At 48.0% G+C, this 24228-nt stretch overlaps 1 long non-coding RNA gene across 1 annotated transcript; it reads left to right on the top strand.

The window, feature by feature from the left end:
- Positions 1–2311: 2311 nt before the first annotated feature.
- Positions 2312–19406, top strand: LOC137413505 (uncharacterized). Its single transcript, XR_013621821.1, has 3 exons — positions 2312–2758; positions 2850–3066; positions 18240–19406. It is a non-coding gene; the product is annotated as an uncharacterized LOC137413505 (long non-coding RNA).
- The last annotated feature ends 4822 nt before the right edge of the window (positions 19407–24228 follow it).

Genomic DNA, 24228 nt, shown 5'->3' on the forward strand with positions numbered 1-24228 from the left:
CACTGTACCATTTGCGATGCAAACTTATGTTTGCGAGAGGTGACAGTTTGTCCAAGACTGATGAGGAAGGAAAAAGGAAGAGAGGACAGAGGAGTAATGATGAGGAGCGAGAGGCAGTTTTTATTGAATTCTGCGAATGGTTAGACTCAGAATTAGAGCATGGGGTAATGAACATGGACCAAGTCCATGAAAAGCTGCAGGAGTTTGATCAGTCACCAGAGAAGAGCCTTTCTTATTCAAAGCATTGGCTAAAGATAAAACTTCTAGAGAAATACGAAGACACCTTGTATTTCACAACACAGGAAAGAAGGGCAGATGTACTCTGTCTCAAAGATGGCACCGACAATATTCTGTGAGGGCATCATGCTAATCTTGACCATGGAGATGAGAAGACTCAGATCATAAAGACGGCACTCAAGTTCATATCCAATGATATTGCCTTGATTGATTTAGGTCCAAAGTCATACCCCACCACACACAGTATGACTGACATCGATAGTCAGCTGACACTTGTTCCTGCAAGCCTTCAGATGTTCTTGAGACCGATTGTCAAGACAGACGAAAGAGTTGCCGTTTGGGGGCAGAATTTTATTAAGGCCTGTCGACCTCGGTCTGGAGTATTGCCACACCAAATGGGGCTTGCCATACAACTTGATCATAGATTTGGGTCAAAATGGATGCTCAACAAGTTCCACCGGCTGGGATACACTGAGTCTTACACGGAGACACAAAACTACAAATACTGCTTCCTTAATAGTAGGAGTGGAGATGATGTTCCAGATACTTCTGGCACTCTTGACACCATTGTGGAGGAAACCGATGAACAGATCAATGATGAGGTTGCGGTTGATGCTGCGCTTGAGGATCAATCAGTGATGACAGCCAAAGTGCCAGCCAGTGAAAGTGAATTGTCAAGTAATGATCAGGTGGTCTTTATGGAGGTTGGGGAAACAAACAATGCAGTCACTCAGTTTGTTGGAGACAATATAGATTTAAACATTGTCTCTATTCACGGAAACACTCCCTTTCACTCAATGGGTTGGATCGAAGTCACCTCTCCGGCACCACCTTTGCCAGATCCACAGACAACAGCAGCTTTCCCCCGGGTGAAGTTGAAGGCACTCGACAAAGCTAAGATCCTGAGAGGAACTGAAGTAAAGATTATTCCATTTACGAACAGGAAACAGATAGGAACGAACGCGATCATGTTTCTCCCCCTCGCTGAGCTTTCCTCCTCCCTGGCTCATGATCAGCCACTCCTCACTCCAGGTGACACACTCTGGGCAGCGGGGTGGGTGATCAAAGCCAACGATCCTGAGTTCCCACACTCCAACTGGAATGGCTGGATGAAGAGAATCCATGCTAATGATGCAAAGCAGAGCACACAGATCGAGTTCCTCCCAGTTATTGAAGGAGACCCTAATGACTTCAACACCATCTTCACCACTCTGAAAGAGTGCATACGGCGCGCTGGGGTCGCTATAGTGACCTTTGATCTTCCGATTTGGCTGAAGGCTGTGAATATAATAAAGCAGGCAAATCTACCCGTCATTCCAAGGTTGGGTGGTTTTCACCTGCTGAAGTCTTATCTTGGATCAATGGGTAACATCATGGAAGATTCTGGACTACTAGATGTGATCCAGTTGATCTATCCTGGAAGTACGACAGCCAACCACATCATGGATGGAGGATGTTTTGACAAGGCAATCCGTGTTCACCTCCTCATCGATGCAGCCATCTTTCAACACATCATGAAACTTGCCTTCACTGAGGAGGAGCGTGGTGACATGAAGACCTTCATGGAGAAGGAGTCTGAAGAAGACATAGACAATGACTGTTGAAACTTCTGACATTGTGAATGAGAAATAACTCTTGAGTATTATATATGTATGTGAAATAAAAGCTACTTTGTGTGTAAATGTAAAAGTGAAAATATAAATGTTAACAATCAACTCAGAATCATGAAAAACCCTTATTTGACCCCTCATAAGTTACTTAAGGGCCGATTTTAAAAAATAAAAATTCTCGAAAATAATTTTTCGGTACCCGAATTCAACAGCTTTTTTTCTGGGTTTCCCACGGGAGTTGAACTTCAACATTTTAACACATGTTATTACACACCTTTACAAACATATTGGTGAAGAAATTTTTTGGTAACAATTTAGTTAACAGATTTGTGAAATATCTCATAAAATGCCCTTACTAATATATATATATATATAATGTTATTTCAAAAAGTTGTGGACGAGGTGTGACAAAACCTGGTTGGGTAAGAGTTGGTTAGTTGAGAAGAAAAAGCCAATTCGATTTTGGTTCATGTCAGATCCAGATCCGGCCTATCAGTAGGATACAAAACGTAAACTGTTCAGTCTGGTGGAGGTATGCTCTGCCGAGTGCCATTCCAGTTAGTGCATTAAGTGATTAAAGTACCAATCCAGACTTTCCTGAATCCAATCACCCTCTGGTGATCTAACTTACCTCCATGTTTTAGCGTCACCTGCAAATATGGAACGCCTACTCTTAAATGTTCAAGTTATTGATATAAATTACGAATAATAATTGTTCCTTCCCCACTAAATGAAGATCCCTGGGCCTTGGGTACCCCACCACACGTACTTACAAGTTGCATCCTCCCAGTCAGACATCCTCCTGCTCACAGTCATCCGAGTTCATCTTTCCAGAATGATCTCTTGATGGCACTGTGGCGTGAACATTTTCTCCTTTATTGTTTCGTATTTCATCTCGCACAAAAAACCAGGTTGGACACGTTATTTTGTCCATTTCTCGAAAATATTGTATATCTGTTGTGTGGATAATGAGCTAACATGAGTGAAAAATACCTTCCTTAGGTCATCATTTCGTATGGAGCCTGTGCCTGCTGGTTGCACATTGCTGGAAGCGTGGCTGTGTCAGTAAGCTGGTACGCATTTTGCCGACCTCAGAAGGATGACAAGCTGAGTCAACCCCCTTGGTGTTATTTAAGGGCACAACAGGGGCTCAAACTCAAGAGCCGGAGATCTCAAGCCCCAGCCGAACCATAAAGCCAAGACCGGGCTTCTTTCCTGGGTAAAGCAATAAAAATACTTCTCTGAGATAATTAGCTCTTTCACTAGTTCCAATTTTATTCAACAATAAGGCCAAAAAAGGCAAATTTTGACGAATCTTAAGTCGTGATCTTGAGTAAATTGAATCTTCATATTTTTATTGGTGTTTAAGGTTCGTTTGAGGTCGTTTTAGAAGAGTCTCTCAAACGAAAAGGCACCCTTTATTGTGAAAATCACCCATTTTGATGAAAGGCACCCTTTTTTGTGAAAAGGCACCCATTTTGATTAAAGGCACCCTTTGTTGTGAAAAGGCACCCATTTTGATGAAAGGCACCCTTTGTTGTGAAAAGGCACCCATTTTGATGAAAGGCACCCATTTTGTTGAAAAGGTACCCTTTATTGTGCGAAGGCACCCATTTTGATGAAAGGCACCTTTTGTTGTGAAAACGCACCCATTTTGATGAAAGGCACCCTTTGTTGTGAAAAGGCACCCATTTTGTTGAAAAGGTACCCTTTGTTGTGAAAAGGCACCCATTTTGATTAAAAGGTACCCTTTATTGTGAAAAGGCACCCATTTTGATGAAAGGCACCCTTTTTGTGAAAAGGCACCCATTTTGATGAAAATGGCACCTTTTTGATGAAAAGGCACCCTTTATTGTGAAAAGGAACCCATTTTGATGAAAAGGCACCAATTTTGATAAAAGTGACCCATTTTGATGAAAGTCACCGATTTTGCTGAAAGTCGCCCGTTTTGATGAAAGTCACCCGTTTTGATGAAAGTCGCCCGTTTTAATGAAAGTCGCCCGTTTTAATGAAAGTCGCCCGTTTTGATGAAAGTCGCCCGTTTTGATGAAAGTCGCCCGTTTTGATGAAAGTCGCCCGTTTTAATGAAAGTCGCCCGTTTTGATGAAAGTCGCCCGTTTTGATGAAAGTCGCCCGTTTTGATGAAAGTCGCCCGTTTTGATGAAAGTCGCCCGTTTTAATGAAAGTCGCCCGTTTTGATGAAAGTCGCCCGTTTTGATGAAAGTCGCCCGTTTTGATGAAAGTCGCCCGTTTTGATGAAAGTCGCCCGTTTTGATGAAAGTCGCCCGTTTTGATGAAAGTCGCCCGTTTTGATGAAAGTCGCCCGTTTTGATGAAAGTCGCCCATTTTGATGAAAGTCGCCCATTTTGATGAAAGTCGCCCATTTTGATGAAAGTCGCCCATTTTGATGAAAGTCGCCAATTTTGATGAAAGTCGCCCATTTTGATGAAAGTCGCCCATTTTGATGAAAGTCGCCCATTTTGATGAACGTCGCCCATTTTGATGAAAGTCGCCCATTTTGATGAAAGTCGCCCATTTTGATGAAAGTCGCCCATTTTGATGAACGTCGCCCATTTTGATGAACGTCGCCCATTTTGATGAAAGTCGCCCGTTTTGATGAAAGTCGCCCGTTTTGATGAAAGTCGCCCGTTTTGATGAAAGTCGCCCGTTTTGATGAAAGTCGCCCATTTTGATGAAAGTCACCCATTTTGATGAAAGTCGCCCATTTTGATGAAAGTCGCCCATTTTGATGAAAGTCGCCAATTTTGATGAAAGTCGCCCATTTTGATGAAAGTCGCCCATTTTGATGAAAGTCGCCCATTTTGATGAACGTCGCCCATTTTGATGAAAGTCGCCCATTTTGATGAAAGTCGCCCATTTTGATGAAAGTCGCCCATTTTGATGAACGTCGCCCATTTTGATGAACGTCGCCCATTTTGATGAAAGTCACCGATTTTGCTGAAAGTCGCCCGTTTTGATGAAAGTCACCCGTTTTGATGAAAGTCGCCCGTTTTAATGAAAGTCGCCCGTTTTAATGAAAGTCGCCCGTTTTGATGAAAGTCGCCCGTTTTGATGAAAGTCGCCAGTTTTGATGAAAGTCACCCATTTTGATGAAAGTCGCCCGTTTTGATGAAAGTCGCCCGTTTTAATGAAAGTCGCCCGTTTTGATGAAAGTCGCCCGTTTTAATGAAAGTCGCCCGTTTTGATGAAAGTGGCATTTCACTCAGGCCAACTGGCACGGTCTTCAAGCAGCCATCAATCATCTGGACTGGTCTCCCATCTCTACCACCTCTGACATCAACTCATCCTGGGAATTCTTCCAAAGTAAATTGCTCTCTCTCATGCACAGATTTATCCCATCTCGTCTTCAGTTGTCATACCCTTCCTCCCGTCCATGGTACACGGAATCTTGTGGTGAGGCTGTTGCCCAGAAACAACTTGCCTTCGTCTCCTGGAAAGCAAATCCAACGGAAGGAAATCTCATTTCCTTTCACAAAGCCCGAAACAAGTGTGTGTCCACCCTCAGGAGAGCCAGGAAACAATATCTCTCCGTTCTCAAGACCGAACTCTCTTATCTGTCTCCCTCTTCCAAATCCTGGTGGCGTCTGGTCAAATCCGTTTCTGGTGTTTGTTCCCCCTCCATCCCCTCCCTTACCTCAAACGGCTACACAGCTGACTCCGCACGTGAAAAAGCTGAATGCCTCAACTCTGTGTTTGCCTCTAAATCTTGTGTCCCAAACCCATCCCTCTCTGTACCCACCATACCCAGTCGTACCCTGCTGCTCCTGGACTCCGTGTCCTTTCCTCCTGACAAGGTGGAAAAGTTTCTGTCAACCCTCGACACTGATTCTGCAACTGGACCCGACGGCATCAGCCCACGGGTCCTAAAATCCTGCTCTGCTGCTCTATCTCACCCTCTCTCTGTTCTCTTCACCCTCTCTTTTGCTCAAGGTCAACTGCCATCTGCTTGGAAATCAGCCAACATCACCGCTTTGCACAAAAAAGGTGCAAAAACAGATCCTAGCAACTACAGACCAATCAGCCTTCTCCCAATTATCAGCAAAGTCATGGAATCCATCATTGCTTCTGATATGAAATCTTTCCTCTTCTCCAATGGCTTGATCTCTGATCATCAATTTGGTTTCAGACCAGGTCACTCTACTCTGGACATGCTGCTTCTGCTGTCTCAACAATGGATGGAGGTCCTCAATGCCAAACAGGAAATTAGAGCTGTCTCCCTCGACATATCACGTGCCTTCGACACGGTCTGGCACCCCGCTCTGCTCACCAAACTCTCCTCCTTTGGTATCCATGGAAATCTCCACGCATGGCTGGCGGACTTCCTCTCTAGTCGTCGTCAACGTGTGGCCCTGAATGGGTTTCTCTCATCTCCTCTTCCTGTTCAGGCTGGAGTTCCCCAAGGCAGTGTTCTGGGCCCCGTGCTTTTTCTGGTCTTCATCAATGATCTCTCTGACTCTCTCGAAAATCCTCTCTATCTCTTTGCTGATGACTCCACTCTCTGCCGCTCCATTCCTCTTCCCTCAGATCGGCAGTCTGCTGCCTCCTCACTCTCTGAAGACCTGGACAAAATCACAGACTGGTCAAACAAGTGGAACATGTCTTTCAATCCTGACAAATCTCACACTCTTACTATGTCTCTCCGAAAAGATCGACTGGACAACCCTCCCATCTACTTTCTCAACAATCCTCTCCAAGAAGTTCTGTCGCTCAAGATTTTGGGTCTCACTATCTGCCATGATCTTTCTTGGGAAAACCACATTTCCAAGCTGGCCTCCAAAGCCAGTCGCCGACTGGGCATCCTCCGTCGTGCGAAGTCCTTCCTCGGCACACCTGAGCTCCTCACCACATACAAGGCTTTCATCCGCAGCTCAATGGAATACTGTTCTCCCCTATGGGCCGGTGCTCCTGCCTCACACCTAGCTCGGCTTCACGCTGTTGAAACCAAAGCTTTCAGAATTATTGGAATCTCCCGCGATGAAGCTATCTCTGAGGGCCTTTCACTCACTCACCGCAGGCAGGTAGGTGGTCTTTCTGTCTTCTACCGACTCCTCTCCGGCCTTGCACCCCCAGCTCTCTCTGTGCTCTGTCCCCCAAATATTCCTACAGGTCGCACAAGATCTGCCAGCAACCCTCTGATGGTTAAACTGCCGAAATCTCGGCTCTCCGCTCACCTTCACTCTTTCATTCCTCTTTTCTCCCGCCTCTGGAACAAACTACCTCACTCCCTTCAATCCCACTCCTCCCTCCAGGTCTTTAAAACAGCTGTTCACCACCATCTCTTATCTTCCCCCATCCAAAACCTTGATCTTTTCTACCCCCGCTAATTCACCCCAGATCCACCTTGTTTGAAATTCCAACTTCTTTCCTGGAAGTCCTGGCAGTGTCCATATGTTTTATACCTCTCCCACTGGCCCCTTCCCACGCCCCCCCCCCCCCAAAGCCCTCGCCCTCTCTCAGATCTCTCGATGTCTCCATGTCTCTCGGTCCCTGCTCTCAAATGTTGTGTTTGTGTCCTTCCCCCTCTCTCCCCATCTTGTCTACCGCTCCCTATGTTATATGTTTTATGTGTCGGTTTGTCTTTCTGTGTGATTAATGTTCGCTCTTTCACGAGCCTCGATCTTGTATACAAAAAAAAAAAAAAAAAAAAAAAAAAAAAAAAAAAAAAAAAAAAAAAAAAAAAAAAAAAAAAAAAAAAAAAAAAAAAAAAAAAAAAAAAAAAAAAAAAAAAAAAAAAAAAAAAAAAAAAAAGTCGCCCGTTTTGATGAAAGTCGCCCGTTTTGATGAAAGTCGCCCGTTTTGATGAAAGTCGCCCGTTTTGATGAAAGTCGCCCGTTTTGATGAAAGTCGCCCGTTTTGATGAAAGTCGCCCGTTTTGATGAAAGTCGCCCATTTTGATGAAAGTCGCCCATTTTGATGAAAGTCGCCCATTTTGATGAAAGTCGCCCATTTTGATGAAAGTCACCAATTTTGATGAAAGTCGCCCATTTTGATGAAAGTCGCCCATTTTGATGAAAGTCGCCCATTTTGATGAAAGTCGCCCATTTTGATGAAAGTCGCCCATTTTGATGAAAGTCGCCCATTTTGATGAACGTCGCCCATTTTGATGAACGTCGCCCATTTTGATGAAAGCCGCACATTTTGATGAAAGTCACCCATTTTGATGAAAGTCACCCATTTTGATGAAAGTCACCCATTTTGATGAAAGTCGCCCATTTTGATGAAAGCCGCCCATTTTGATGAAAGTCCCCCATTTTGATGAAATTCACCTTTTTTGGTGAAAGGCACCCTTTATTGTGAAAAATCACCCATTTTGATGAAAAGGCATTCTTTCTGGCACTAATGGGTAATAATGTTGCTTATCTACATAAATGACTGACTCCATTAGATTAAATGAGTTCATCATGTGCGGAATTACGATTCCATTAAATTTTTTGGCTCAAATTTTCATTTGTCCAGCTAGGAACTAGTCAGTGCTTGCTGCTAGGAAAATGTCATTGGCTGACTCGACGATGTCAATATAGTCCGATTTAGGCCATACCACGGTGTATTTCATGTAGAGTAGGTGAGATACCATCGTTACCTTGAACAAATTACAGATTCCTGCCCTGACCACTACTGAGAAGACAAAGGAAAACCATCTGGCATTATCCTTGCTGTGAGCCTGCTTTGGCACCACTAAACATTGTACATACATACTGTATAGAGAGGTACTTAGCTGAAAAAAGATAACGTGTAATACTGGCTACCACCAAGTGGCCTTTGTGCCCTACAGTAGCACATTCTGTGCGGACACACAAAGAAACAGACAAACGGACCCAAATGCAATACCCTCTCATTTGGCAAAGCAAAACATATATTAATATTGGCACACGGAGCCCATATAACTCCCACCTGCCCTACACCCTCCCAAACATGATTAATAGTAAATATCATCTTAAACTTACCCTGTGCAGGAAACAGTTACAAGACCTGCACGTGACATTTCTTGGTATAATGGCTCTAGGTATGACCTTCCCTCACTGACGGGGATGATCAGGGAGGTCGGTTAGGACACGCCACGCACACCCCACCCACAAGCCTTGCACTGACTGGTCCATGTCCCTTGCAGTTTGTATTCCAGAAAACTCCAAGATCTCAGCTTTTTAGGCGAACTGAGAAATTCGTCTTTCTCCAACTACAAAATTCGAATTTTCTCCAACTCTTTCGTTGTGCAAATGCACATTCATTGTCCCTTTCTCACAGGTATGTTTCAAAGGGTGGAGCAAGGATATAATTGATAGTTCTCTGGAATTTTCGGAGGAAAAAGCTTTGTTTCTCGCTCGCTCCCGGTGAGCCAGAGTCATGCCCCCAATGAAGTCGAGGCCACTCCCTCTCCTCTCCTCAGCCAGCGGGCAAGTGGGAAGATCCATTGTGTGCTGCCTTGCCAGGGATTCGAACTACAGACTCCTTCCCACCTCTGCTGGGTTTACCCCGGACACCGTGTCTTGTGGATTTCCGATTGTCTGTCTCTTGTGGTATGTCTGACAGACTCCCTAAGGCTTAGATATTTAAGGATCTCTGATTGTTAATTTGGTTTGTTGGGCACATATCGGTAGTGCATAAGGGATATTAGTTTGTTGCATCATTATTTGTTGATTGCTCCTTGTATTTCCTTCCCCGTGAGCATTGATTATTGCTTAATTAAACATACCTGGTCTCGGGGTGAATTCAGGTTGTCGTGGTCCCTCCTCTGGTAATTAAGGACAGTCCATTGAGGGTTAATTGGCTTCAGTTATTAAACACTGCACACCCAGGCAGTGCCACAAGCCTCTGGCTTGCTCGCCCTAATTAGGATGAGGCATGTGGTGCTAATTAGCATAGCGCTTCCCAGCTCAACTGAATTAGCGTAGCGCTGGTGCTAATTAGTGTAGATCCCAATCAGTACCATATCGTGACTAGAGGACACGTGAGCCGTCTGGGGGTCTTAAAACCGGTTGACCATTACAGTTGCATTGAGGCGACTCACTGGACTCATATCAGGCAACTGGCATGACTGGGTGAAAAAACCACCTTTAGAGGCCATTTTTCCCCCGCAAGCGGGGGTGGCCTTTTTCGGGGACTGTGGTTGTTGTTGTTTTTCGGTCCCCTTTTTGAAGCAATGTTTTACGGCCGGATGCCCTTCCTGCCACCAACCCTTTTTGTCGCACTCATATCTGGACTCATATCAGGCAACTGGCATGACTGGGTGACTACAACAATATTGTTATGAATTTGGTAGAGTAACATCTAGAGCTAGGTAGATCTGAATAGGTAGGTATTCGGCTGTCGTGACAGGGACTCTACATGTAATAAGTTATTGATGTCTAGGCGTTTGTCGGGGTAAGATGTATGGTTGTGGACCTACCTGGAGGTTCGAGTGTTAAATAGTGAGGGATTAAAGGTAACGCCCCTGTGAGTCTCACCTAGTAGTCAAACCTTTGTCCATTATGGCACTGCAAACCACATAAACATTAGTTAGGTCCTTAGCGCAACATTAAATAATCCCCTTTCCCTGACAAGGACTTCGTATTAAATTGGCAGGAAACCAGGTCAAAAACACCGCCATAATTGGCCGCCACCGTGTACACCTCAAAAGGCCTACAAACCTGGCCGGCACGTGTTATGCCAGGACCGCGGGGTCACGGACGGGAGATGTCAGGAGTCGCATGCCGCAGAGGGCGTGACCTGGGCGAGTTGGGAGGCTTTGATTGGCTGAGGAGTGCGCCAATGTGACGTCATCGGCCACCAATATAGGCGACGGTCGGACGCCATTTCGAACACGGACACACACGTCGATGAGCGATCAAGTCGGAAGTTCGAGTGGAGTCCAGAGTTGAGAGAGTTCGAGTGGAGTCCAGAGTTGAGAGGGTTCGAGTGAGTCGCAGAGTTCGTTGTTACAGTTCCGTACCAGAGTTCGTGGCAGTTGGCACAGGACACGGTTCGTTGCACAGTTCGTCGGAGTTGGCACAGGACACGGTTCGTTGAACATTCGTGACCACAGCTCGTTGCAGTTGGCAGTTGGCACTTGGTTTTGGTTGCTTCGTGCAGCCCTGCGGTGGACCGTTGGAGCAAAGGAGCTCGTGGTGTGTGTGGGCCGTTGGACCGACGAGGCCTGGTGGCGCTTGGAGGCGGACGCAGAGGGCCGTGGAACTTGGAGCGAGGTGTGCGATCGGGCCGAAAGGAGCGGTGTTGGACGGCAGCCACAAAGACGACGAAAGACCAGATAAGCCCGAATCCGCGTACATTTTGAACGACGTGACGTGTTCTTTTCGTAATTAATCTCCCTCGTTTTGTGTTTGATATCAGTCGTGTGGGGACGTCCCGATTTAGTTATTAGTATTACCGGCGCGTGTTTTTTTCACTGTTATTACTTTTCAATAATAAATCCTTATATTATTTTCTGTACATATTTGAACGCAGTTTCCTGGGTGTTTCATTTTAATAGACTAGGGCATTGCCCGTACGTGGGTGCCTGTTCCTTGCCAAAAAAAATAAAAAACGCTACCCGTACGCTCTACCCCGCCCGTACGCCCGTAAACAAAAAAAACAACGCTCTTCGCTTCCGCCCTTCGCTCTGACTGAATTGGGAGAAATAATGCGCATAAGAAATCGAATTACGTACCGTAATGGCGGTCAGCTCGTAACGCGCTCAGCTCCGCTCGTCTCACATCGGCCACGCCTACGCAACAAAGCGTTCTGTGATTGGCTGCCGGAAAGCGTGCTGCCGGACAGTCTTCACTGTCCGGAAGTTCGCAAATCGCAGTTAGGATGAATCGTTTTAATTTAATCGCAGTTTGAATTCGTTTTAAAACATAGTTTAACGGCAACATAGTTTTCCAACGTGAAATAAATGAATACGCTGTCAAATGTGCCGTCCGAGGCAGAGTCTGATCGCCACGTTCGGCACACGTGATAGCTCGCTGCTCTCTGATTGGTTGAATCGTTTTTTGGACATAGCTCGGTAAGTAATTGTCCGATTAATATGAAACCTTGAAAAGGCACATCCTCGGGTCCCCAGCAATATACCTGGCAAGTTTCAAGTATATCGGACCCGTGGTTGTCGAGAAACAGCGGTCACAGACACACAGACACACAGACACACAGACACACAGACACACAGACACACAGACACACAGACACACAGACACACAGACACACAGACACACAGAGATTACTGGAATTATAGATAGATAAGGCTGTGGAGCTCGTTGCGTCTGGCCTCCCGCGCGTTTAACTTTGTGTTGAGCTTGAATCCGCCATTGAGTTTTCGCCTCGGGAGTGTAAAGTCTCGCAATCGGTCATCCGTGTTACCCTACGGTGTTCACCAAGGGTAGTCACGCGACAAGTGGTGTCAGGAGTGGGATTTGAACCCGTCGGACAAATTTTTTTGTCCGCGGCGAGACATCGACACGGTCGGACAAATTTTTTTGTCCGCGGGGAGACATCGACACGGTCGGGCGTACATTGCGCCCGACGTTCGAACGCAAAATTTTTATAGTCGAGGCGGAGAAATTTAATAATCAATCGGGCAAACGGAGCGCGATATCGCGTCTTCGTCAAATTTAAATTGTTTCAGGAATTATTAAAATAAATACGCGCGCGGGAAACAATCTTCCGGAAAGCGGATGTCGGAAATTGATGAGATGGAAGTACGCAGCGAGGCCTCCGTCAGCGTCGGGAGTGAGCCGGAAATAGGGGAATTAGATGCAGAGGTGAGCCTTGGAACCTCCCTCGTCCCGAGCACCAACTTATCCCCCTCCCCCACCGGGGAGTCGGGAGCAGTAGGAACGGCCCCGACAACCGACCAGATGTGGGGTCAATTGCTTCGAAAAATTGACGGGCTGGAAAATAAAATGAGTAAGGAATGGAGGGAAGGAATAAAGGAAATGAGTGATCGATTGAGTATTAAAATTAATGGGCTGGCAAATAAAATGGGGGATGATGGGGAGACTGCAGGTGCAGAGGTGGACGGGGAATGTCCACAGGTGGATGGGGAATGTGTACAGGTAGATGGGGAAGGCCTGCAGGTAAACGTGGAGTGTCCACAGGTGAGCGGGGAAGGAAATTTGGAATGTGAGAGTTGTAATGGGGAATGTTTCCCACATTCTGGCCTGGTTGTTTATCGGGACCGTGTGGATGTCACAACACCCCAACCGGGGGATGAATTTGGAATTGTGCAGCACCAGGGCGGTGGTGCGGAGCAAGAGGGGGTAGAGTTTTTGGGGGTCCGTGCAATGGAGCCGGACCAGGTATTTATTGGGGATATTGATCAAAGCCTGGCGGGGCCAGGAATGATTTGTAATGATGAGGATGATTTGATCCAGCGGCTGGAGACCTGTGACAGTCCCATGGAGGTAGAGCTTGTTCAGGCCCAAAGGAGCCTGGGACATGAGGTGAGTTGGTCCGAGGAGGTGGTTGGAATGACCGAGGGGACGCTCACTGTACACTGCTATTTGGAAACCGAGGCTCCAAAATTGGACAACCAGTTGGGGGAGTGTGTTGGCTCCGGGCTGGATTTGGATCTTGGAGGATCGGGAGATAGAGCTTCTGGAGATTTGGTCCCTGTAGGGAATTTGGATCAACTGCAGGGAGGGGCAGAACAACCGGTGGTAGAGGTTGTTCCCTGCAGCTGCGGTTTGGCAGTGGGAATGAAAATTTGTAAAATAAAATTTAAAATAAAATTACAATGGGAACTTGATTTGGAGCAGCCATGGTGGGGATTGGTCCCCGGGCTGCGGGATCTGGACATGGAGAGGTCATGGGTGATGGCCTCGGGCCAAAGTTGCCCCTTTCAAAATTTGGGTATGCCAGCCAGCTGGGGGGCTGTGATGGCGAGATTTGGACGTGGGGTCCAGCCTTGGGTGTCGAGGTACGAGCTGGGTCCCACGGGGGGTCTGGTGGAGTGTGGCGTCCCTTGTCCATCGGGGCGCCGTCCGAGCTGGTGGCTCGGGCCGGCAGGGTCACCGGACCCTGGTGGGGGTTAAGACCTCCAGGGAGGTCCGAGGTGGTTTCTCAAGCCTGGGATGGCAAATATTGAGGACCACTAGGGGGAGGTGTTGTGGGTCGCGCTTTGGTGGTGGCACCGCAGATGGCCAGCTTGGGCCTGATGTAGTGATCACCCGGGCATGCGACCTGACACCCTCTCCCTGAGACTCTGGGACAACCAGCATGTGGTGACCTGGCATGGTGGTTGGTCTATGGACGCGGGTCAAACCGAATGGACAGGGATGGAGATAGCCTGCCGGACAACCATTGGGGCATCTGTGGAACGTGATGGTGTGAGTGACCTTCCACAGATGCTCCGTTATGATTTATGGACTCTCGGGTTGGGAAGAGAGCCATGGGGATGTGAATCGGTAGATGTGTAACGAGCCGAGCATAGGGGCCATGCTCGGCTGGCATGTGTATGGCAAAGCATCCTTCTTTGGTGAGGTTAGTGAAATGTGACAAATGGTTGGCATGGGTAATCTGTGGGTTAGATGGAAATTTAAGGGTGGATTTTGAAATGCCATGGTGGACACTGTACAGTGACGCCATTATTGATCCAGGTGTGTAGACCAAAGTGTTGGAGGCTGTGATGAAATTAATAGGGTAGCAAGACACAGCTTTCAACTGGTTGCGGGGGCAACTGTGCTGATATTTGGGACGCGGGATGATGGGGATGTAGTTGTGTAGCCTGAGGGTCAACGTGGTGCTGTGCGTGTCCGAGGTGTGTGGACCATGTCTTCTGGGTGGGTCTCCTGGTGGAGCATGGCTGTTGACTGGACCTTGGTGTGGTCAAGTGTGGGTGAGCACTGGGGGGCTGCAGTTCTGTAGTCGGACTGGGGGATGATGGGGAGGTGCAGGGGACGTGGCTGTAGGGATGCCACGCACTGCGACCGTGCCCCCCAGGGCCGAGGTTGTGTGTGCGGTAGTGTGTGTTGTGGCAGCAAGTGCTCACCACATTGGCCAGCTGGGGCTGCTGCAGCTGTGTTCCTCGCAGGGGGGCCGAAGGATGGATGGTGGGTCGCGCCCTTATGGACACTCATGGGCCATGTTGGCGTTTTGACTGCTCACCTTGTCCCGGTGACCCTTGCACGGTAGAGGTGCAGAGCTGTCGTGGCCACAGGTAGTGTAGTGATGATCACCGTTGGATGCGGATCCACATACCTGCCAGTGTAGTGGGGACAAAAGAGAAATTTGGAAGTATTTGGTTGGCCCAATGTGAAATTTTGGGAATTGTATGGGTGGATGGCACCTTTGAACCTGACCAACCTGCAACTACCTGCACTTGAGGTGAGTGTTTTGAGGAGTACTGTCCCAGGCTTCAGGATTTGCTTTGGGAAATTGGGGACATGTAATTTGGAGTTGGGAGGCGGGTGAGAGTGATGACATGGCCGGTGAGGGGATGGAATGGGAGCCACAGTGTCTTGTGGGTGGCGTATGTTTTTGTATTGTGGTTAGGTGTTTTGATGTGGTCGTGAGAGTGGAACCTGGAGAGTGAGTGATGATTATTGGAGATAATGAGGGGCGATAAATTGTGCTTTTTGGAAATGTGCTAATGGAAAGGTGTAAGGATTTAATGATTCGAACTGTGAATGGGATTTCACATTGGCAGGCCATGGCAAGCCTTGTAACACCTTTTACACCATCTATGAATTGTACTGAATTGTGCTGAGTTGTGTGGAGAATTGAATGGCAGCGGGGGAGGAAGTGTGTTTTGGGGACCATGGGTGGGGAAGGTGTGTGTGTCCGCAGGTACAGAGCAAGCTCTGAGGAGCGATGCCTGCGGGCCCCCCTCTGCGGCAATTACCCCTGGCAGCCGGTGGTAACTGGAAATTGGAGCTCGTCGGTGGAGGGTCTGGTTGGGCGCCGCGGGGTGAGGAAGTCCCCCGGTGACCCGTGTTGCTGCGCGAAAGCAGGAGGCAAAGGAGCCTGGTGTGTGTGGAGACCCTCACCGGCGAGGTAACGGCGGAAAGGGGCTGTTGGGCTGTCATGGGGCCAAGAGGTAAAGGGGGGGGGGCAATGAACTTGTAAGTCGGTTGACTTGTTTTTGGGACTGCGGGCACCACAGCCTGATGCGCCCCCACCATCTTTTTGTGCGGTACCTCCCCGCTGCCTAGTTGAGGAATGCACACACACGTGAATGACATCAATGCCATGGTCCTGCAGGGGGTGTATTGGGAATAAGTGCTTTGTTGATTTTTGCAATGCCTTGATGACCTATGGAATGAGAATGAGTGGTTAAGGGGTCTGTGTAGCATGAATGTGGGCGAAATCCACCGAGCCGTGTCACTCACCTGTAACATCTGGACAGGGCCCGAGGAAATTTAGGGGGATGCATTGGGGATGGCCCCGCAGGTAAGGCTGAGTCTTGTGGCATCCACCGGGGGACGCGGTCTGTAGACCGGGGTATGTACAAAGGTTAGAGTTTTGAGTTTGGAAAGATGGTTAAGTTTTGTGGTTAAGTTAGTGTTGTGTGTTGGTTGTTTCCTCCCTCCACAGGAACAACGAAGAAAATGTACATACTTGCATGATGGTTAAGGGGTTCAGCATGTTAAGGAAGTGTAGGTAGGTAGTCCGACTCACTTCCCACAGCCCTTCCTGATTTAATTCATAGGTTAATTAAGTGTGTGACAGTAAGTGTTAAGGCTGGAATGGTAGCGCCTGCGGTGAACCTTGCAGGAGCTACGGTTCCAGGGGGGGGGCTGTGTTATGAATTTGGTAGAGTAACATCTAGAGCTAGGTAGATCTGAATAGGTAGGTATTCGGCTGTCGTGACAGGGACTCTACATGTAATAAGTTATTGATGTCTAGGCGTTTGTCGGGGTAAGATGTATGGTTGTGGACCTACCTGGAGGTTCGAGTGTTAAATAGTGAGGGATTAAAGGTAACGCCCCTGTGAGTCTCACCTAGTAGTCAAACCTTTGTCCATTATGGCACTGCAAACCACATAAACATTAGTTAGGTCCTTAGCGCAACATTAAATAATCCCCTTTCCCTGACAAGGACTTCGTATTAAATTGGCAGGAAACCAGGTCAAAAACACCGCCATAATTGGCCGCCACCGTGTACACCTCAAAAGGCCTACAAACCTGGCCGGCACGTGTTATGCCAGGACCGCGGGGTCACGGACGGGAGATGTCAGGAGTCGCATGCCGCAGAGGGCGTGACCTGGGCGAGTTGGGAGGCTTTGATTGGCTGAGGAGTGCGCCAATGTGACGTCATCGGCCACCAATATAGGCGACGGTCGGACGCCATTTCGAACACGGACACACACGTCGATGAGCGATCAAGTCGGAAGTTCGAGTGGAGTCCAGAGTTGAGAGAGTTCGAGTGGAGTCCAGAGTTGAGAGGGTTCGAGTGAGTCGCAGAGTTCGTTGTTACAGTTCCGTACCAGAGTTCGTGGCAGTTGGCACAGGACACGGTTCGTTGCACAGTTCGTCGGAGTTGGCACAGGACACGGTTCGTTGAACATTCGTGACCACAGCTCGTTGCAGTTGGCAGTTGGCACTTGGTTTTGGTTGCTTCGTGCAGCCCTGCGGTGGACCGTTGGAGCAAAGGAGCTCGTGGTGTGTGTGGGCCGTTGGACCGACGAGGCCTGGTGGCGCTTGGAGGCGGACGCAGAGGGCCGTGGAACTTGGAGCGAGGTGTGCGATCGGGCCGAAAGGAGCGGTGTTGGACGGCAGCCACAAAGACGACGAAAGACCAGATAAGCCCGAATCCGCGTACATTTTGAACGACGTGACGTGTTCTTTTCGTAATTAATCTCCCTCGTTTTGTGTTTGATATCAGTCGTGTGGGGACGTCCCGATTTAGTTATTAGTATTACCGGCGCGTGTTTTTTTCACTGTTATTACTTTTCAATAATAAATCCTTATATTATTTTCTGTACATATTTGAACGCAGTTTCCTGGGTGTTTCATTTTAATAGATAAGGCTGTGGAGCTCGTTGCGTCTGGCCTCCCGCGCGTTTAACTTTGTGTTGAGCTTGAATCCGCCATTGAGTTTTCGCCTCGGGAGTGTAAAGTCTCGCAATCGGTCATCCGTGTTACCCTACGGTGTTCACCAAGGGTAGTCACGCGACAATATATAACCAAAGAGGCCCTTCTGACCTGATAAAGCAGGGGTTCCCAACCTGTGGGTCGTGACCCACAGGGGGTCGCGGAGGGTGGGCTGGGGGGTCGAGAAGCCTTGGGAGAACTTGGTAGCCTTGGGAGAAGGGAACATTACCAAAACTTTCATTTCGCTGATACCTAGAACACACAACATAATGTTGTGCCTGTGGAGTTGGCTATAGTTTTTGCTCGCTCTTTTCGATGTGTTGCCGATATGAGATGAACATAGTCTATTTCCGGGTTTTTGTATTTACAGATCTGAAGCAATGGCTAAAAGGTGCAAATACTCAGAAGACTACCTAAACATTAGCTTCACCACAGTACTCGCCAACAACGGCGTCGAGAAACCACAATGCGTCTTGTGCCATGTTATCCTGAGTGCGGAGTCGATGAAACCTTCGAAACTTAAGTGTCACCGAGAGACGAAGCTTCCGGAACACGCAGAGAAGGATTTAGAGTTCTTCAAACGCCATGAGCTTCTTCTCAAACGTCAAAAGCTCGATGCTAGTGGGTCTTTTCAGCAACATAGTGCAGCAGCAGTGGAGGCCTCATATGAAGTTGCGTTGGAAAGCCTCACACCACTGGAGAGACACTTATCAAACCCTGCATGTTGAAGATGGTGAAGCTCGTTCTCGGGGAAGCCAGCGCGAAGAAGATGCAGCAAGTATCTTTGTCGAATAATACTCTTCAGAGGCGTATTTCTCATATGTCTATGGATGTGAAAGAGCAGGTTTTGGATGAATTTCAAAGATTCTCCGTTGTTCCCCTTTCAACTCGACAAATCAACGGATGTGAGTTCATGTTCTCAGTTGCTTTTCTTCGTGAGGTACATTCATTCAGACGACATCAAAGAAGAATTCCTCTTCTGTAGTGCACTTGAAACCACTACAAAAGCTGTTGACGTCATGGAAAAGGTCTCTACCTTTTTTCATACCGAAGGTCTGCAATGGGGAAACGTGTGCGGGGTTTGTACGGACGGAGCACCAGCTATGCTTGGATCGAAGTCAGGATTCCAGACAAGAGTGAAGGAGCTGGCTCCCCAAGCTAAGGGCATCCACTGCATGATCCACCGATATGCTCTCGCCAGTAAGACGCTTCCTGCCACTCTGCGGGAGGTGCTCGATTCTGTGATCAAAATTGTGAATTACGTGAAGGCTGGGGCACTCAACACTCGTCCATTCAAAGAACTCTGCAAAGACGTGGATGCTGACCATGAGATCCTTCTCTTCTACACGGCTGTACGCTGGTTGTCGCAAGGGAATGTCGTGAATCGTGTCTTCGAGCTGAAAGACGATCATGGATTGTGTGACGATGGATGGCAGTGAGAAAAAATGATGAGCTTGTTTTGACTAACTAACTAAAATTACCTGAATGTTATAATGTGCAAGGAATATTGTAGTAAAATTTGTAAATAATTGATGAATTAATGATTGTTTTCTCTTTCTTCCCTTTTCCTTCTCAGAAAAAATTGTAAAACTGAACGGCTGATGGCAGGGGGGTCGCGTGTGTTTTGGGGTTTTGAGAAAGGGGTCGCGAGTACAAAAAGGTTGGGAACCACTGTGATAAAGGAAAGATGGCATTAAGTGTCACGTGCGCATGCGCACCATTTCACCTTCAATTTCAGATGGATTCTGCAGGCCACATTCTGATTTATTTTAAAAACTGAGGATTTTAAAGGTCAAAGTAAAGGACAGTGGAGCTGTCGACCATGGTTTCATCCTTATTGTGGGCTCAGCAGGATGACATGCCACACATTCGTTTACTTGTGATAAAACACCAAGTCGGTTAAATGAGGTATTGAACCCACTAGTTCGATGGAGCAGCAAGGAACAGATCGAATCCCACATCAGCTGAAGCTGCACTATTGTGAGCAACAATGGTCATCTGCCACATGAGCCCATTGTCTCCGCCTTGCTGCACACTATCCAGGTCCAGGATGTGGGGTTGTGGTCAGGTGTGATAATAAAACCAAATCACATCTGTCTCATGACAGAAAAGCCAGAATGACACTCGATAGCGATCATACCTCCGCAAGGCTGAACAGTTTACGTTTTTCATTCCACTGATAGGACGGATCTGCATCCGGACCATAACCAGAATCAAATGGGTTTGTTCTTGTCACCTAATCCACTCATCCAGAAAGTTTTTTTCATAGTACAAACACAACTTTTTGAGATATCCTTCTCTCAGACAGATAAACAGACAGGGGTGAAAACAACCTCCGTCCATCACACCGACTTTTGAAAAGATGCCAATTTATTTGTCCATGTATATTGTTACGGAACCCAACGTCGGCCTCTGTTCCCCTTATCGAGGGGGGGATTAATCCCCTCGTCTATGACTGGCCGACGTGGTCACTGACGCTGCACAGCTCCCTCCGGAAAGGCAGGTGCGCAACCCCGTTCGCGTCCGCGGACAGATGTTAATTGCCGAGCGGTTTAGCAACCGCGGCACGAGCCATTTAACAGAAACTAAACCCGATCCTTAAACGTTGGCCAAAATCGCGCCACAGGTATTCAATGAGGGAAAAGACAAGGACGAAATGGATGTGAAAAAGAAGAAGAAGAAGACAAAAGTAAGAAGAACAAATATGATTTATTACTATTATTTACAAGTCAAAAAGAAACCAAGGAAGGAGGAAGAATAAGAAAATAAAGACAGAAAGAAGCAAGGAGACACAGTGCAAATATTACCTTACCTATTGCAGTCTTACTTAAACACAGGGACAAGACAAAAGACAGACTACAAGCACACTTACACGGGGGATGATGACAGGAATGGCAGGAGGTGGATGGCTGGAGGGAGAGGAAGGTTCAGCTGGACGCTGGCTGGAGCTTGATCCCGCACGGGACGTCTGGCTGGACCTCGACGGCCACCGATGCCACCGATGCCACCGCAATCTGGTTCCCGCGTAGCAGCGGGTCGAAGCTGCGTGGTCTCAAAGCTGCGTGGTGGATTCAAAGCTGCGTGGTGGATTCAAAGCTCATCTGTCATATCTCATCTGAGGTGGGGGCGTCCCGCTGCGGGTTATATTGACCACACCCCCGAACCTTCGCGAACCTCCCCGGGCGTTCTCTCCCCGCCCTCTCAAGCCAAACCCCTTGTACTTGGTTGGTTGTTCGGGGCTGGCTCACTCCTCCCCTCTATGATGAGGTGGAGACACGCCTTTCTTCTCCGAGATTACCTCGTGGCTAATGGAGTCTTGCGGCGAAGAACACAACCCCAAAGCAGCAGCGGCGAACGCCGCCTTGCTGGCAGGTTTTCGGAGGCCATGGGGATATTTCAGGGGATCCTACCTTATTTCAATTTGATGCAATGCAGTCAACTAGTGGGAACAGAGCCTTCAACTACATAGAATAAGGAGATAACTATTTAAGAGGGTATATGATTGGCTACGTGTATGTATATGGAGTAACTAAGGAGGACGACCTTTGACCTTTACACACCAACACGGAGGGTGATATTTACAACAATTCTCATGACACAACAATAAAAAATAACACAGGATTCTCAAAGCCGCAACACTGCACCCTCATCCTCTAGGCACGTACTCGGGCCTATAAAACTTTAACTTTAGTGTGGCACGTAGGTGTAGTCCCCTCTACAATTAACCTGACCCTGAGTGTGACAGTTTTAAAACACAAATAAGTACGTCCCCCTGTTGCATTGCACCCTGCCTAACAGACTTACGCCCACAGCTAACCGAATTGCGGAATTGTCTTCAAACTACACATTTACGGTGGGGAGCATTATTTACAATTGACGCTAATTGTATTTACAAAACTTACCCAGGACCTGTGATTGTTCTTTTGGGGGGGGGAGACAGCCTGCCCTGCATCGGCGCACCAGCACCAATATCAAAGCACCATAATGCACCAAAACGCACCGGAGTGCACAGTCACCACAGTTCATAATAAACAACAAACCCCTGTTGGTGTCTTGCTCTTCGGCTCCCTCTGCTGGCTATTGTCGTTCTTCCAGATGTTGTCTTTCTTCTTTGCTGGCGGCCTATTTTGTGGAAATAAAAGTGCACAAAACGTGTCCATTGTTTTTATTTATGGCCCACAGGGGGGCCGACTATGAGTGGTTCACCTGTGGGCTTGGTGCCACCTCACCGGGTCCGCAAGCAAGATATTGGGCCATCGTGGCCGGTTCCAGCAGAGGGGCCATGCCCCAACCCGTGGGGTCCATAAGTGGTGCTCAGCCACAGACATGTGGTCCATAAGTGGTGCATCGATGCAGGCTGCTGTGGTTGCGAGAGTTCGGGCACACAACGGCGGACTCCCGCATGCTCCCCTCGATGCCCAGAGAGCACAGTCCTCGGGTGGGAGACAGGGGGATAGAAGACAGGTGAGTGAGGGGTAAGGTCACAAGGGTACACATCAATAAAGGCAATGCAGAGTGAGGTGCGTCTGGAGACTGAGCGGAGAAAAGCTCGTCCCTACCGTACGTCACCCCCCCTGTTTCCTACTCTACCCTTGCCCTTACCCCATATGTACACAAAAAAAAAATCGACACATTTACAAATTCGTCGCTACCATCACGTCTCCCCATATTTCCCCTTACCAAATTCGTCACCACAATCCCTCTAATCCAAATTTGCCATCACCAATTCATCATCAATCCTCATAAGGAGGGAGAGATGGAACACAACACAATGTCACACCCACGTCATGATGCGTCTCACATCCAAACATTTGCACAGAAAAATAAAAACAACAAACCATGGCATGGTGTGGAGCACCGTTGTTACCTCAGGTGAGTGGATGTAGATGGCGCAAGGAGATTTTTAATCCTAACTACTTCCTAAATGACATTAACACACTTTACACTACCCGGGGTCTTTCCCTGCCAAACCATTGGCCAACTTACTCTATGGGTTCTAATAACCAATTCGCATTGACCAAACTGTGGTGCTTATGAATTTGGGGTCTCACTCCCCCGATTCAACTCCCTGTGCCTTGGCACAATTTCCGGGCTGAGTCGTGTGGCTCTCCCAGCAGGTCTACCCACCTGCACACCTCCACCGCTGTAGTTGCCTCCGAGCTTACCTGCTCCTTAACCTAACCTATCTAACTGGGGAAGGCCCTCCTTGGCGCTTACCCCACTCGGTGCCCTCTCTGGCACTGGGCTACCCGGGTCCGTCCTCTGGATCCCCCAGCCCCATCCACAACAACTCTACCGGCTCCCAGAGCCCACCTGCGGCCTCACCTGGCCGACATCCTCACAGTGGTGGAGTGCCCATTTAACTACACACACTAACAGGCCACACGCCCAGCCATTTCCACATCACTAATGCACCCATCCAAACACCATTCTTCCACCACGCACCACAGATGCCAATATCCAACCACAATTTACCTACTCCCTCCACCTAACTCTCAAACTACCCTCCCCGGGTATTCGTGGTGGGGTCCATCCTCCCCACACACCTTCGCACCATCCACTCCACTCCACAGTTTTCACCATACTCACTCCACACCATCCATTCCATACTCCATATATTCCATACTCAATGTATTCCACACAACCATTCTCCATACACCTGTATTTGCACACCTGTGCAATCACTCCTACACCTGGTGCTTCCTGCACCCTCCTTCCTCCAGGACCATTTGTTCAACACAACACACAATCACCACTACACACTCATACACTGCTCCACTTGCACACCTGTGCAATCACACCTAGTGCCACTTGCACCCTCCTTCCTCCCAGGCTTTTTCAATCACTCAATACAATACACAACCACAATTGTTCCTCATACACTGCTTCATACACTTTTGATTCTCAAACACACGGCATCTGATCTACCTGGTGCCCTGCTAAAACTCGCGCTTCCCCGTCGCCCCTTACATTATTGCGCTCCCTCGTCATTATAATCCAACTACCCTCTCTACGTCCCCACTACCTGTCCAATGTCGCTTCTTAAATCTACAGTTACCTATGGTCAATCTCTAGGTCCCTATACATTATCCAAACCCTCCCTCGGCAAGCTTACACTACCAAACCCCATAAAACTATAGCTCCTTTGCCCCGCTCGTGTGAGGGATGGTGGATTTGCCATCCCACCACATCGGGCATCTTCTACTGTAAATTTCGCTCATCAAATTCCAACCAATCAAAAATCTTTCCAATCACAAATTCCCTATCCCTACCAAATGTCCTTTAACTCGAGCCTCGGTGCGTCTTTCCATGCTCAGAACTTGGCTTCGCCAAGTCGAGCAATGAATGCGGGTGGTTCG

Source organism: Myxine glutinosa, chromosome 1 (assembly GCF_964187855.1).
Source record: "Myxine glutinosa chromosome 1, kmMyxGlut1.1, whole genome shotgun sequence".
Lineage (NCBI taxonomy): Eukaryota > Metazoa > Chordata > Myxini > Myxiniformes > Myxinidae > Myxine > Myxine glutinosa.